We start from the raw sequence: 14663 nt of genomic DNA on the forward strand, positions 1-14663 counted from the left end.
GGCAAGACACTTTACCCTTTGCCTACTGGTGGTGGTCAGAGGGCCCGGTGGCGTCAGTGTCCGGCAGCCTCGCCTCTGTCAGTGCGCCCCAGGGTGGCTGTGGCTATAATGTAGCTTGCCATCACCAGTGTGTGAATGGGTGGATGACTGGATATGCAAAGCGTTTTGGGGTCCTTAGGGACTATTAGAAGCGCTATATACTGTAAATACAGGCCATTTACCATTTTCCAAAGATGAGTGATTTCTCAATCAGATAGATTTATTATTTTATCCCTTTGTTGTTTCAGCAACATTAAATTCAAAAACTGTACGTTTGAGTTAAAATATATATTTATAATTTTAATAAATGACAAATTAAAAAAGCATGAACATTTTTTTGTATCGAAAAAATATTGAACCGTGATACCAAAGTATCGAACCAAACCGAACCGTGAATTTTGTGTATTGTTGCACCCCTAGTATTTATGTATGTATTTCTGCCTGTCCTGCCTTAGACATTATATATGACAATGTATTAACTGAAATAACACTAATAGAAATGAAGAAATAAACAGATAAATCCTGAACAAGAGGAGCCTGTAGTGAATTTATACAGCTGATCTTGGAAAAGTAAAACATGTTTCTCACAACAGTGCACTCAGATTATTCTGACTGCAAAAGTTGCTGGAGAGGAGAGGACAAAAAAAGAGAAGTGAATTATGTCCAGAGGTAAGCTGATTAAGAAATTTTCATCCACCCAATTATTTCCACTAGTCATCTCAAATCACCATAATTAAGAGCAAAGTGTTAATATCACGGAAGAAATCAAGACTGCCTTTTATCTCTTATCATGCACATGATTTTTATCGATAGGCTGGCAAAGCGTGCTGTTTTTTCTACCTAATGATTCAAATAATGTTCTAAAAGCTTCCCACCAGATCTTTATGTAATAGTACAACAAAGGATGTAATCTGGGCGCTGAGCTACACCTAGCCTTGATATGTCATGGTCCTGGGTAATTAGACCCAGTGTTTTGAATTTTCTTGTATTTTGATGTCATTTTGTATTATTGTTTATGTTTAAGTTCACTTTGTTAGTCTTGAGTTTATTCTGTATCAACGAGGATGTTCTGTTTACCTTCTTGATTAGTAGATTACCTCATGTGTCGTTTTACTCTGTGTTTATGTGTGTGTGTGTGTGTGTGTGTGTGTGTGTGTTTATATATGTTGTATGAGTGCTTGTGTATTGTTTCCGTCCTCATGTTTCATTCTATGTTCCCCCCAGTTTGTCATGTCTCCTCTCTCCCTTGTACTCCCACATGCTCTCTCGCTCCCTCTCGTCTGCCTTTCCCCCACTTTTGTCTTCTTTACATAAACTTCTGATGTCCCATCAGGCACCAGGTGACTGAAGCCACTCCTGAAAGAGGCTAGGAGGCGGCCCGTCCAAGTCTTCTGCCCCGTCAGAGTGAAGCTGTTGCACTAAGAGTGGGAGTTACAGATGCACGCTGCCTCTCGGGCACTGTGGACTGACAGCACGCAGCTCTGCTGGCTGTAGGATGGCCAGCAGCGGTACTCCACGTTCCCAGAAGTGCCCATCCCTCGCATCACAGTGTGATCTCTGATTATTGATGGAGACAGGTTCTCCAGGTGTAGGTCAGACTTATAGAGGTGGAGGATGTGTTCAAAGGCCTCCAGTGTCTGATTGATGTCAGCTTTCAGCTCCCCTGTGGCGTTCATGATGCGGTCTACCAGGTGTGTGAGGCCGGGCGGGGCCTGGTGAGGCAGCAGGTAGGTGAAAAAATACCTGTAGGCGTTGTAAATGTTCCTCTTCTCGTTTAGCCCCTCACACACACCCCAAGCTGAGCAGGGCAGAGTAAAGTTTCTGTGTGGAAACTGGAGAGTACAGTCTGCGTCTGTGTGACAGGTGGTCTCCTCCGCGCTGGCATCATCCAGGTCCGTGAGCTTCAGCGAGCCGGACACTGTGACAAACTGCCGAGGCTAGAAGTCCAAAGGGCCACGGAGCCCAGAGGCGACTGAGAGAGGAAGTGGAGGAGCCGGACCAGGTCCAGACACACTCTGAATCTGTCCACCCAGGGGCTCTGGGGCAGCTGGATCATCTGGAGAGGGTTCCCCTGCTCCAGATTGACTGTGACTCTTTCGGCCTCTCCTTCTCTTCCTCCTTCAGCTTAATGATGTTCAGATGCTGGAGTCTTTGGAGAAGGACCATTTCTTTGCTCAGCTTGAATGAAACAAGTTTTAAATTAAGGCAACATGGTGGCACGGTGGTTAGCACTGTTGCCGCACAGCAAGAAGGTCCTGAGTTCAATTCCAACATCAGGCCAGGGTCTTTCTGTGTGGAGTTTGCATGTTCTCCCCATGTTTGTGTGGGTTCCCTCCGGGTACTCCGCTTTCCTCCCACTGTCCAAAGACATGCAGCTTGTGGGGATAGGTTAATTGGAAAATCCAAATTGCCATTAGGTGTGAATGTGCGAGTGAATATGAGCGCGAATGGTTGTCTGTCCCTGTGTGTTGGCCCTGCGACAGACTGGCGACCTGTCCAGGGTGTACCCTGCCTCTCGCCCTATGACAGCTGGGATAGGCTCCAGCGCCCCCCGCGACCATGAGAAGCGGAAGCGAATGGATGGATGGATTAAAAAAAATTATACATGATGTAGTAGATTTCTTCAAGAAAAAAAAGATAATTGAAACTAATTTGAATTGAACAAATATTTAAAATATAATCTGATCATTTTTAGAGCAGCCTTCGGGATCTCCACGTATTAACATGCTATTTTTAGACATGATGGATAGCATTAACAACCTAGTAGCTGCAAATAATCAATAATCATCCACATGATTATTAACAGACAAAAAGAAAACATATTACTGCTACAGAAATAGTTTTCCATACGAGATCACTGCAAAAAAGTGCAGCCTTACCTAATGTCCACCCTACTGTTACTCATTTTATATTAACAGGAACCCCGACTATTATGACAAGTTACTCTAAATATATTACAAATTATCTCCACTACATAAAAACATACTTGAGAATAACTACAGTGTTTTTGTTATTCATAAAATCTTTGTTGTTTGAAACTATTTTGGAGCCGTGAGAGCGGTCATGTTTTTGCGCACTCCGTGCATTCTGGGACGATGACATATATAGGTTGTCGGCAGTATAGGCGCTTTCATTCTGCTAACCTGTTATTGCAGGAGAGGAACTGCCATGCCGCATTATGCAGCTTTTTGTTGTAATTTCCTGTTGAAAGGCAACAAAGGAACAGATGTAAGTCTGCACAGCTTTCCTCATGAGAAAAAAAGAAGAAAGCAATGGGAGGAGGCTTGCGGTAGAGTACAACTCCCACAAGACCCAAGGCTCGTCATTTTAGCCCTGATGCGTTCAAGGCATTTAGTCGACCACAGTTGCTAAAAGAGGTCACATGTGCATCTGGTTATAAGCGAAGACTGAAACCAAATGCAGTCTCGACAATTTTTCCCCATAAGGTGACCGTGCTACCACGCTAAGAAATGCAAAGACAAAGAGATGCTAGACAATTTCCTGGATGATGGTAAACAATAACAGTAGCAGACTTTATCTACAAATATTATCACCAATGTGCCCATAACCCCCTTGATGACACAGTCCAGAGATGCAAGCTTTGGTTAAAGCCAGGATCTGAAGCCCACAATTGTTTTCATCTTCATCTAAACTAAGTACTGGATGACTATTTTCATCCTCTTTCTCGGTTTGCTCTGGTTCAAACTGGAAAGGTTGAACAGAAGCCATCGACATGTGCTGCTTACTGTAAACATGATGCGGTGCAACCGTATGATGTTACTACGCAGAGTGCAGTGCTAGGTAAATAACTACTAGTAAATCGGTTTTATATAAAATGTGCTTAAAAGGAAAACATCTGGCATATTTGTCTTAACATGTCTTAATAACTGGGGTTCTTTTTAAGATTTAAAAATCTAGTTGGTATTTGTATGGCGAGTAGCTTTCAGTAATAGTAATAAATTACACAGCAATAGTACATTCATGTAGTTGTAAAATGGATGACAATATATTAAGTAATCCAAAGTATTCAGAATACTGCATTTGACAATAATGTTAATTTCTAATCAAGGATGATCTTAATAACATCACACCAATGTCTAATAGTTCATGATTTCATCAAAATCATTCAATTTTCAAGTTCAATTTGGTTGAATACTTTGTGACACTAAATTTTGCTGTAATTGAAATTCCTTCAGTTTTCATTGCATACATTGAATGATCACAGCTGGACTGATTTGTGTAAGCCTATTCCTAGATGCTGCTAATAGCCAGCTGGTTTTTAAGAAGTAAAGGGGAAATTTTTCACCTATGCAGTAGTACTCTCCAGTGCCCAACAAATAAATTGGTGTAGGCCTCCTTTGATTCTTACCCACATTTGTATTTTCTAGCTCCTAAGAAGAGCTAATCTAACTTTGTGAAATACGTCCCTATGCTTTTGAATTCCTGCATGTCATTAAAACTAAAAATTACATTTAGAACTAGTGGCTGTCCAAAAAAAAACATAACATCAAACAATAATGCATAAGCAGCACAAAGTCTAATTTCCCTGTGCAATACCATCCTTTACAGTGTTTGCCAATCACTTGAGTTGTGTAGCAGTCAATAATGGGTAAATCAGTGACTGAAACTGAGTGGTGAGAAAAGGCTGACAGCATGGTAATGTCGCTCCATTTTAGCCTTAAGATCAGCCAGCATGTAACACAAAGTGACAGGCAAAGCCGACTCCAAAAATCAAAGCTTCCTTTAGCTTCCACATTCTGCGAATGGAACTATTTGAGTGGCTTAGAAAAACTTCAAAGCCGTGGAAAAGGGGACTTTGAATGTGAACTGCTGGAATTGTACAAGTTCACATCTTAATTGACGTGACCGGCTGAATTGAGTAGTGAGGAACTCATCTTCCAGCTCCTGTTTTTCTTTCTCCCATCTGTTTTGACCCTTTATTGCAGATTTGTATAATCAAAAACTGTTGCCAGACCTCCGGTTAGAGAGAGACTTATAATGTGTATTGATTCAAAATGAGCTTTGGTAAGTGCAAAGCACATTTCCGCCTAGTTAAGCTGCAGCAGTGTCATATGCTCCATTGATTTTAGTAAGATCGTGTTGTCATTATCAAGCCAAGATAATCTCTGTTACGTCTCCCTTTCTGCATCAGCAACAGAGTCAGTGGCTTTTCATGTATTAGGCTATTGATTCCAGCTTGCTCTTCTACCTTAGTGTGTGTGCATCCACAGCTTGTTCTAACCCCATTTATTTCCTTCCTTGTTTGTACTAAAGGTCTGACTCAGGAACAGATACCACAGCCATGCAAATACACATTGTCACATATAAATGAGCCCAGTGAAGCAGGAGTGACAGGTCTGCTGTGGAGACAGGGGAGAGGCGCGCTCTTATTATTCAGACTTATTGTTGAGGCACATGAATAAGCAACATCCTCTCTGGGTGCATTTTCTTGGTTAACAGGAGCAGACTTGGACTCCCTTAGCAACTGCAGATCAAAGCTGACGCTGTTATTTTTTTAAAGTATTGCTATAAGCATGTACAGCAGGACTTCTATTCATATAAGCCATTACTAATGGACTTCAGTGTTTAATGCACAGACTTGAGCATGCTATACTAACAGACGCCCAAATGTCATTTCCACTCACACTTCCAGTGCACATGCATCAACCAGCATGCAGCCTGTTACAGTTTCACCTCTGTCAATCGTTGATATTTATTATTCAGTGATTTGTATATAATGTGCTATTTCTTAAACCTGTAATATATTGTATTGTTAAATAGTCTAGTCTGTTTCTGTTACTGTACTGGAGCAACTGTAACCCATTTAATTTCCTTAGGGAAAAATAAAGTATGCTAATTCTGATTCTGATTTAATTTGTTTTTTAATCTGTTCAAGTATATGATGTCTATGAGAATTTTCCCACACTGCTCTGTGTCTATCTGATATTTCACCAGAGTTTGGTTAATGGAACAAGTCAGTTTAACAGGCACCCACTGACTTAAAATTGAAAGCACCAATAACTAGAAAACTAGTAGTAGGAACAAAAGCAGGACACTCACAAATATATATATAATAATCAGAAAAAGGACTTTAGTGAATTATTTCTTTGTTGTAACATTTCTTGGCTTTAAATCTTATATCACTGGAAAGCCTATTTATTTGCTCCATTTTTAAGGGAGATGTATTTATGAGTTGAGCAGTAAAATTGAGTATTTCATTAACCCACATACTCAACCATCCCACCATTAAAAAAACTCTGACAGTGCCAAAAAGCGTATGTTGTTTTTGACTCTTGTTTGGTGTCGCTTATTGCACTGGATTATTGAAATCTGTAAAAACCAAGACATTTTGGCAAGTCATCAGTTCTTTCATTTAACAAACAGGAGCTTCAGTAGCATGTGGAAGAACTCTGGCACAAACAGCACACACAAGCTGATCCCACAAGTGTTCTGCTGGGTTGAGGTCAGGTTTCCAGTGATGACAAGCCTTATTTTTCCAGCAAGGGACATGCTGCCCTATACTATCATCATCAAAAGCTGTTACTTTATGGTATCTTCTCCACACTTTGACCCTACAATCCACCTGTTGTACACAGAATATAGACTCATCACTGAACATGACGTCCCTCCAAACGTTCAGGTTCTAGTGCACATGTTGCAGACACCTGTGCAAACGGGTCTGAAAGAGAAGGCCAGTCTCATAGGCTTTGACGGCAATCTCTAGCCTTATGAGACTGGAGATTGCTGTGTGCAGTCTGTTCTGGATTGTTTGGGTAGAGAGCCATGTGCCATATTGTCCTGCAAAAGTACTGAGAGGTTGAGTGAATGGTCTTCTTGTGGGGTCTTCTCCTTCACTTTCTTGGACATCCCCCATGATGTGGAACCTGTCCCTAGGCATGGGGCTCACTACAAAAATGTTGCAAGTCGATTTTGTTAAACACCAGTTGCCATATAGATAGGGCCATATCCAAAACGGTCAAACCTTGCAGGCTTGGAGCAGGGTCTATGCTTGCAGGTACTCCTTGTCACCGTTGATTTACCAGAAACGATGGCCAAATAAGGCGGTACCACTCACGTCCTGAACTCTGCTGCTTAACCCACAAATACATTTTTATTTATATCAAATATAGCACCATTTACACATGAAAAGGGAAATCAAAATGCTCTCCAGCAGGACAAGTTTTATTAGGAAGAAGCATTGTTAAAAAAATAAATAACTGACCAAACGAAGATTTCCTTACTTTTTGTGCTAAGTTTATTTGTATAGTGAGTGAAATAATAATTTGAGCCTCTGCTGAATTTACAAAGAAATGAACAATCTCGAATTTTATGGTAGCTTTATCTGATGTAGAGAGACTGAATATCAACCACAAATCCATAAAAAAAATGTATTTAATCATTCATTCACATTCATTTGCATGTCACCGGGTAAAATAAGTATTTAAGTATTATTATTAATTGATGGAGAAACCCTTGCTGACAAGCACACCAGTGAGATGTTGGTCACCAGGTTTGCATCTCAGGAGGGACTTTGGCTCACTGCTCTTTACAGGAACTCTCTAAATTCTTTAATTTTCTTGGCTGCCCCTTGGTGACTTGCAACTCCAGCTCCCTCAACAGATCTTCTACAGGAAATTTCCTTTGTGAGAAAACAGCCATTTGCTTCTTAAGCAAACTAACGGCATGGGGAGGCAGCATACATCCATTAGGCACAGAGTTGTTAATGTGCTGTTCAGAATAGAAGGAGAACTTCTTCCTAAAAATATGATGTCTAAGTGTATTCCCAACAATCCCTTCTTTATACATCTTTGTTTGATTGTAATGGCAGATCAAACTGAAAAGAAACATGCTAAAATTTGACAAAATAACTTTCTTTTTTTTTTCTTTTTTTTTTTCCCTGTCCCGTTTGGCTCTTTTGCCATCAGAATTATTGTCTAAAGGCAAAGAAAGATGCCCAACGGATTTACTTTACCAAATTGACCATCCCAGCTTTGCCATAATGGTCCATTTGATTCACCTTTTATTGTTTATTTTATTTTCACTTGCTGAATACGGGACAGACTTGACTGGGGGAAAGAAGGGGAGAAAGAAAGAGGGAAAGAGAAACAGCTGAGAAGAGGGATGGGGGAGAAGGGCAAAAGACAAAAACCAACAGAATGGGCAGGAAAAACAAAAGAAAAAGAAAAAGCATATATCGATCACCTGGATCACCTGTTGAGAAAGAAAAAAGAAAACAAGCAGAAGAGAACAAGAGTAATAGAATAAACAACATCACAATGATATATGGGAATATGACAGTAAATACTAAATATTAAACATTATTGTGCAGCACATAAGATCAACAGCACACAGTGTGCTTTGAGGTAGGAGCCAAAAAAGGTGTAGTTTGTGTGTGTGAGCACCCGTGTGTACACCTGTGAGCATGGACGCGCTTGTTTTTTTAAAAGGTTCCTTCATGTAATGATCTGCTAGAGGGTGTGGGGGGGCCACAGCCCCGTCCTCCAGGGCATGAAGCAGGTATGGAGGAGATCAAAACTCCAGACATCCAGAGGCCCTCAGAACACAAGAGACCAAGGAAGACTAACAGAGGGGCAGCCGCACTGTCCCAGAAAGAGCTGAGGAGAGTCCCAGACGAGGGCTCACTCAGCAGCCGCGGAGCAGAAGCCAGGGGGAGTTGCAGTGACGCGCCCGTGAGCTCCGCCGGCAGCCAGCTGTGCCTGAGTGACCGAGCCCCAGGCCGAGAGGCTGGGGGGACCCCACCGGTCCCGACCACCGACCACCCACAGTGGCCCGAGCGAGCCCCAGGCTCCAGGCCCCGATAAGCGGCCGCCAAGGAGTGAGCCGGTGTGTACCTGGACGCCCATCCCCAGACACAAAGAACCACCAATGCACCGATGTCTGAGGGAGTCCGCCACTGGCAGGGGAAGTGGTGGACAAAATAACTTTCAAATATTACCACTAAAATAATGTTATGGGAAGTCTCACTATTAACTGCAGAGTTTTACTCACTGCCAGTTATACTTGACTCAATACTGCTAGGCCATATGATCTGTTTGTAAGATAATAATTTCTAAGTCCCAGTGGCTTTATGTTTTATGCTTATGATAAATTAAACATAGTCCATTGAGGGTTTGAACAAAAACATTTTTTTATATAATTTTGCCTGTATACACCACAAATAAAACATGTGATTGAAGGACCATAATTTAAGATTTTATCAAATTGTTTTAACAAAACAAAAGGCATTAACTGTTTAAGAATTGTAGCTATTTTTATAATTTTTATACACTGTCTGGCAGTTTCAGAGGCTCAAAAGTATTTGGACAACTGACTGTCAAGCAGTTTCATAACCAGGTCTTTGTTTTTCAGTAACAAATTAAGCAGATAAAAGATCTAGAGTTGATGCTGCACTAATGAATTAGACTAACTATTCATGTTAGCTAAAGTTATTAAGTTAGCTAAAGAGTTGGATGCTGTGTAAGGCATAAATAAAGCTAAAATACAAAGGTTTGGGCACCGTTTTGCATGTTTCCCTACTGTAGGGGTCTCTGCAAGCATACAAAGGGGTACTCTGAGAGGGTACAAGATGACAACTTTGGAATTCTACTAGAAACAGTCGATCATATTTGTTTGTCAAAGCTGAATTCAGGGCAAACTACGCTAAATTAGCGTTTTTAGCTAGCAGCTGCAATAAGCATAAAAGTTACCTTACGGCTATCATTTGTTAACATGACACTTGTTCTTATACATGTAGTACATTTATTACCAACCTGAGAGTTTATCCACTGGTCATTCGACATGACGAATGACTTCTGAAGTCGTAATTCAGCTCAAGACGCTGTAGATTCCCGTCAGTAACACTTTCGGTCCGCTAGTAAAACGTAGTTATATTAATCTGCGCTTGAACCGGAACCGGATGTAAGTTCCAAAAAACTGAATTTTGGAACTGAAATTGAATTGTAGAACTGAAACTGAATGGTGAGAAGTGAAACTGAAATTATTCGAGAGCTGAATTTTTAAAGGATAAAATGCAGTTTCAAAGCAAATCTATTCATTTTCAAAATATAAAATGCAATTTCACTTTAGTGATGATCATTTTCAAACCATAAATGCAATTTCAAATTAGACTAATTCAAATTCAGTTTTCAAAAGCATTTATTCAAGTTACAATTCAGATTCAATCTGAGCAATTCAAATTCAAATTTAACTTATTCAAATTCAGTTTCTGATGGCACAGATTTCTGCCCATAATAACCATGTATAATACACAGCAAATCCAGCATGTCCAAATTAACACTGTCGGATTTGATTTCAACACTATTAAAGTGTCTATATGGGTCCACACCAGAGAGTGTTAATTTAACTCTTTTTGGAGAGTTGGTACGTTAACTCTGATTTAGTGTTAAACACCAAATCTGTCTGGAGTTGATAATTTAACACTTGGTGTTAAATGTTAAAGAGTTTATATATTAACTCTCAAAGAGTATTTTAGTTTAACTACGTAAGAGTTATCTTCTAATTCATTCTAAAAAGCGGGAATTTTACTGTTCTGAACTTCTAGAAATTTCTTTTGGAAATAAACATTTACTAAAAAGATGCAATGGTTTTTGAAAAACATTTATTCTGAACTGTGCACCACAATTTCAAAACATTTTCTGAAAGATGTAACAGTATACATGTTCTCACTTTCATTAGAATTTTGTTTATCAAAAGGTCTGACATAGGTGAGCTGGTAAATGCAAATAACAGCATTCTCATCACTTATTTCTTCAATACAATATGCATGTCCTTCATTCATCCCTTTGTGGAACTTCAACGCACTTCTGCTCTCCCCCATATTCCATCTTCACAAGCATATCCTGTGTGGAGATCGAATAAGAATTAGTTGACACTAATTAATGGCACAAATAATCCAGTAAACAATTGCAGCACAGTAAAAAAAAAAAAAAAAAAAAAGGAATCCTCTTTGAGCCATTACTTGTGTAAAGTATTTTCCCAAAAGACAAAGACACAGGCAACAGGTAATACTGAACTAAATGTAAAACCTCAACCTTTTTAATTTTTACCTAAACCATGTGCACAAAACTCTGGAGGGATCTAAATGCTAACGTAAGAACCTAGTCAGGACGTCAGCTACTGCTGTTTGCTCTTGTTTTTGTTTTTTTGTTTTTTTATGGGCGATCGTTTTCAGGCTTCAAGCAGCACCATTATACCAACATTTCACATTCTAAACATTGTTTTAGTCGTATTTGACCAAAAGTTTGACTGAAAATTCACATGCAAGCCTTTTTTTCCCAAGGCTGTGGTATTTGCCCGCAAACAATACCTTTCAGCTAGCTAAAACAGAATATTATGCTATCAGCGAGCAACATGGCTAATGCCTTTCACACAGCTTTGTCTCAACTCCAAAGAGCCACAGAAGTAAAAGCTAATAGAAATAATTGAAACAATCTTTGAAAAAATGACTTACCAAGCATGGCAAACAACTCAAATATGTAGAGCAAAATGTTCTGAAACGGCTTCACTTCAGCTTCGATTGGAGCCGTGCTGGGGGCGGAGTCTGTGAATTTACTCTGTTGGTGTCATAGCCCCTCTAGGAGTTCAGAGTTAAGAGGTCAAGAGTTAATGTTTCCATTGTAACACCTCCAGATTTGACAGAGAAACACTCATTTTTAACACTCGATTTTAACTACTATCATTTTACACCTCAGAGTTACATTAAAAGAATGTGACTCTGCTTAGAGTAAAATTAACTCTACTTTTGCAAGAAGACTATTAACACCAAAACATTTAACACTTTTGAATTTGCTGTGTATCCACTAAAGTTAAAAAGAGGTTGATAGGTTTGTAGCTTGAACCTATCCGCTGGAACGTTGAAGACAATATAATTACACAGCAAAGCAAGACACAAGTAGGCAAAGTTCTTCATGTTTCTCGTGCACGGGAGAGAACCGGACAACCGCCGTTCCTTCGCTTGACCCCAGTTGCTCTAGTTCGTTCTCCCGTAACACTGTTCTTTTATTGAGGTTACATGAATATGCATAGGTTCATTAACATATGACGTCTACATACACACAAAGAGTACCTTGCCTGTGTGTGTCTGTGTGTGTGGTGTGATTTGTGTGAGGTCAAGATGTGACCCTGTGAAGACTCCCCAAAGCTGGTGCCAGGCGTCTAGCAGATCTATCTAAACAAAAGGCTCTTATACTTAAAGAGATATACGCGTGTTTGCTATACCATATATCAACAAAGAGAAGATAGGACCTCTCTGATGTTCCTAGACTGTGGGTGTGCATTCTAGTGTGGAATACACACCAAGCCTTTACAGCCTGCTAAAGATCAGTCCTATCACTACACAATTGATTATACACCTCTAAGCATATATGGTTAAATATTTCTAAGCATAAATGACAATCAACAATACAAAATCTAACAGAGGTGCTTTGCAACATTAATAATAATAATAATAATGGATACTTTATTGATCCCCATGGGGAAATTACTTGTTTTTCTCTGCATTTGACCCATTCACTCAGTGAAGCAGTGGGCAGCCCACTAAGCAGGCGCCCGGGGAGCAGTGTGTAGGGACGGTACCTTGCTCAGGGGTACCTCAGGGTAGCCGTTAAGTGGATTCGAACCGCCGACCTTCCGATCATGGGGCGACCACTTTACCTACTGAGCTATAAACTACAGTGTGCCAAATAAAAAAATTAAAATACGTATTTTTTGGACCATAAGGTGCACGGGATTATAAGGCACAAAACAAAGCAAAACAAAGCAGTTAGATAAATCAAACTTTATTCAACTCATTCTTCTTGCTTCCTCCACTTCCGTACCATTGATTCATTAATGCTGTATTCTATCACAGCTGATCTATTCCCATGTTGTTGCAGTATATTAATGAAATACGACTGCAGATCGCCACTCGACGGACTTTTAATAACTGTTCGTGCATGATTTTCACTGAAACCTGGCTGGACAGCGCCATTCCCGATGCGGCTATCGATCTAGCAGGCCGCACCGCCTATCGAGCCGACAGGTCTGCGGACTCGGGTAAGAAGACTGGCGGGGGGCTGTGCATCTATATTAACAACCTTTGGTGCACGAACGTCACGGTAACGGAAAAACTGTGCAGTACAGAGGTAGAACTGTTGGTGTTAAAGTGCCGTCCATTCTATCTCCCTCGGGAATTTTCTGCCGTTTACATCTGCGCTGTTTACATTCCACCAGATGCTAATGCTAAGCTAGCGTTAGCACAATTGAGCAGCAGCATCAATAACAGCCTGGTAGCACACCCGGACAGTGTCTTTATTGCGGCTGGGGATTTTAACCACGCGGACCTGAAATCTGTACTTCACAATTTCCACCGTAATGTGAAGTGTGCTACCAGAGGAGATAGAACGTTGGACCAGGTGTACACCAACATGGCGAATGCGTACAGAGCCCAGGCTTATCCCCACCTGGGTCTGTCAGACCATCTCTCCCTTCTGCTACACCCAATATACACACAAAAGATCAAGAGCACTGGGATTACAACCAAAACCGTGAGAACATGGCCGCAGGACGCTATTCCGATGCTTCAGGACTGTTTCCACTGCACAGACTGGGATGTATTCAAGGTGCAGGACACTGACAATCGTGTCGCATTGGACAGTTACACCGCCACTGTCTTGGACTACATCTGTTTCTGTGTGGACAATGTAACAACTTGGAAACGATTCCGTGTGTTCCCTAATAATCCACCCTGGATGACACACGGAGTTCAACAACTTATTCGAACAAGGAACAACGCTTTCAAATCCGGGGACCAGGAGGCATACAGTGCTGCCAGGGCCAACCTGAGAAGAGGCATCAAGACTGCCAAGCAGCAGCACAGGAGGCGTATCGAGGCCAGGTTTGAGAACAACACAAACCCAAGGCAGGTCTGGGAGGGCATCAGGGCTATCACGGACTACAAAAGAAGAACACCATCACCCTCAGCCGACAGTTCTACTCTGGCTGAGGATCTAAATCTCTTTTATGCCCGTTTTGACAGGGAGAACACCGACCCTGTCCTGTCCCCTCTCCCCTCAACCGACCCTGCTCCGGTCCTGAGCACTCATGAGCTGAGGCGTGTGTTCCGGAGCATTAACACCAGGAAGGCGGCCGGGCCGGATGGAGTGCTGGGCCGGGTGCTAAAAGACTGTGCTGCGGACCTGGCGGACGTCTTCACCTCTATATATAACACCTCGTTGTCCTGTTCACTGGTACCATCCTGTTTCAAAGCAGCAACCATCGTTCCCATCCCAAAACAGTCAAATGTCACATGTCTGAACGATTTCAGACCTGTGGCACTCACCCCCATTCCCGCCAAATGCCTGGAGAGACTGGTCATTAAACACATCAGAGCTGCTTTTCCACCATCCCTGGACTCGCACCAGTTTGCATACAGGGAGAACCGGTCAACCGAGGATGCGATCGCCACAGTGCTGCACACATTACTGAAGCACTTGGAACACAGGAACACCTATGCACGGCTCCTCTTTGTAGACTACAGCTCGGCTTTTAATACCATCCGGCCATACAAACTCCGTCCCAAACTCCACCAACTGGGACTTAACTCCTCTCTGTGCAACTGGATTGTG

At 41.4% G+C, this 14663-nt stretch overlaps 1 long non-coding RNA gene and 1 pseudogene across 1 annotated transcript; both read right to left on the minus strand.

The window, feature by feature from the left end:
* Positions 1 to 637: 637 nt before the first annotated feature.
* On the minus strand, positions 638 to 2229 carry LOC146658446 (extracellular tyrosine-protein kinase PKDCC-like; annotated as a pseudogene).
* An 8411-nt stretch (positions 2230 to 10640) lies between these two features.
* On the minus strand, positions 10641 to 11848 carry LOC146658447 (uncharacterized). Its single transcript, XR_014913634.1, has 2 exons — positions 11510 to 11848; positions 10641 to 10898 (listed from the first exon to the last, which is right to left on the minus strand). It is a non-coding gene; the product is annotated as an uncharacterized LOC146658447 (long non-coding RNA).
* Positions 11849 to 14663: the final 2815 nt, after the last annotated feature.

The sequence above is a fragment of the Rhamphochromis longiceps genome, linkage group LG11 (assembly GCF_057381845.1).
Source record: "Rhamphochromis longiceps isolate RC_006_pf linkage group LG11, R_longiceps_female_GT1.1, whole genome shotgun sequence".
In the NCBI taxonomy this organism is placed as follows: domain Eukaryota; kingdom Metazoa; phylum Chordata; class Actinopteri; order Cichliformes; family Cichlidae; genus Rhamphochromis; species Rhamphochromis longiceps.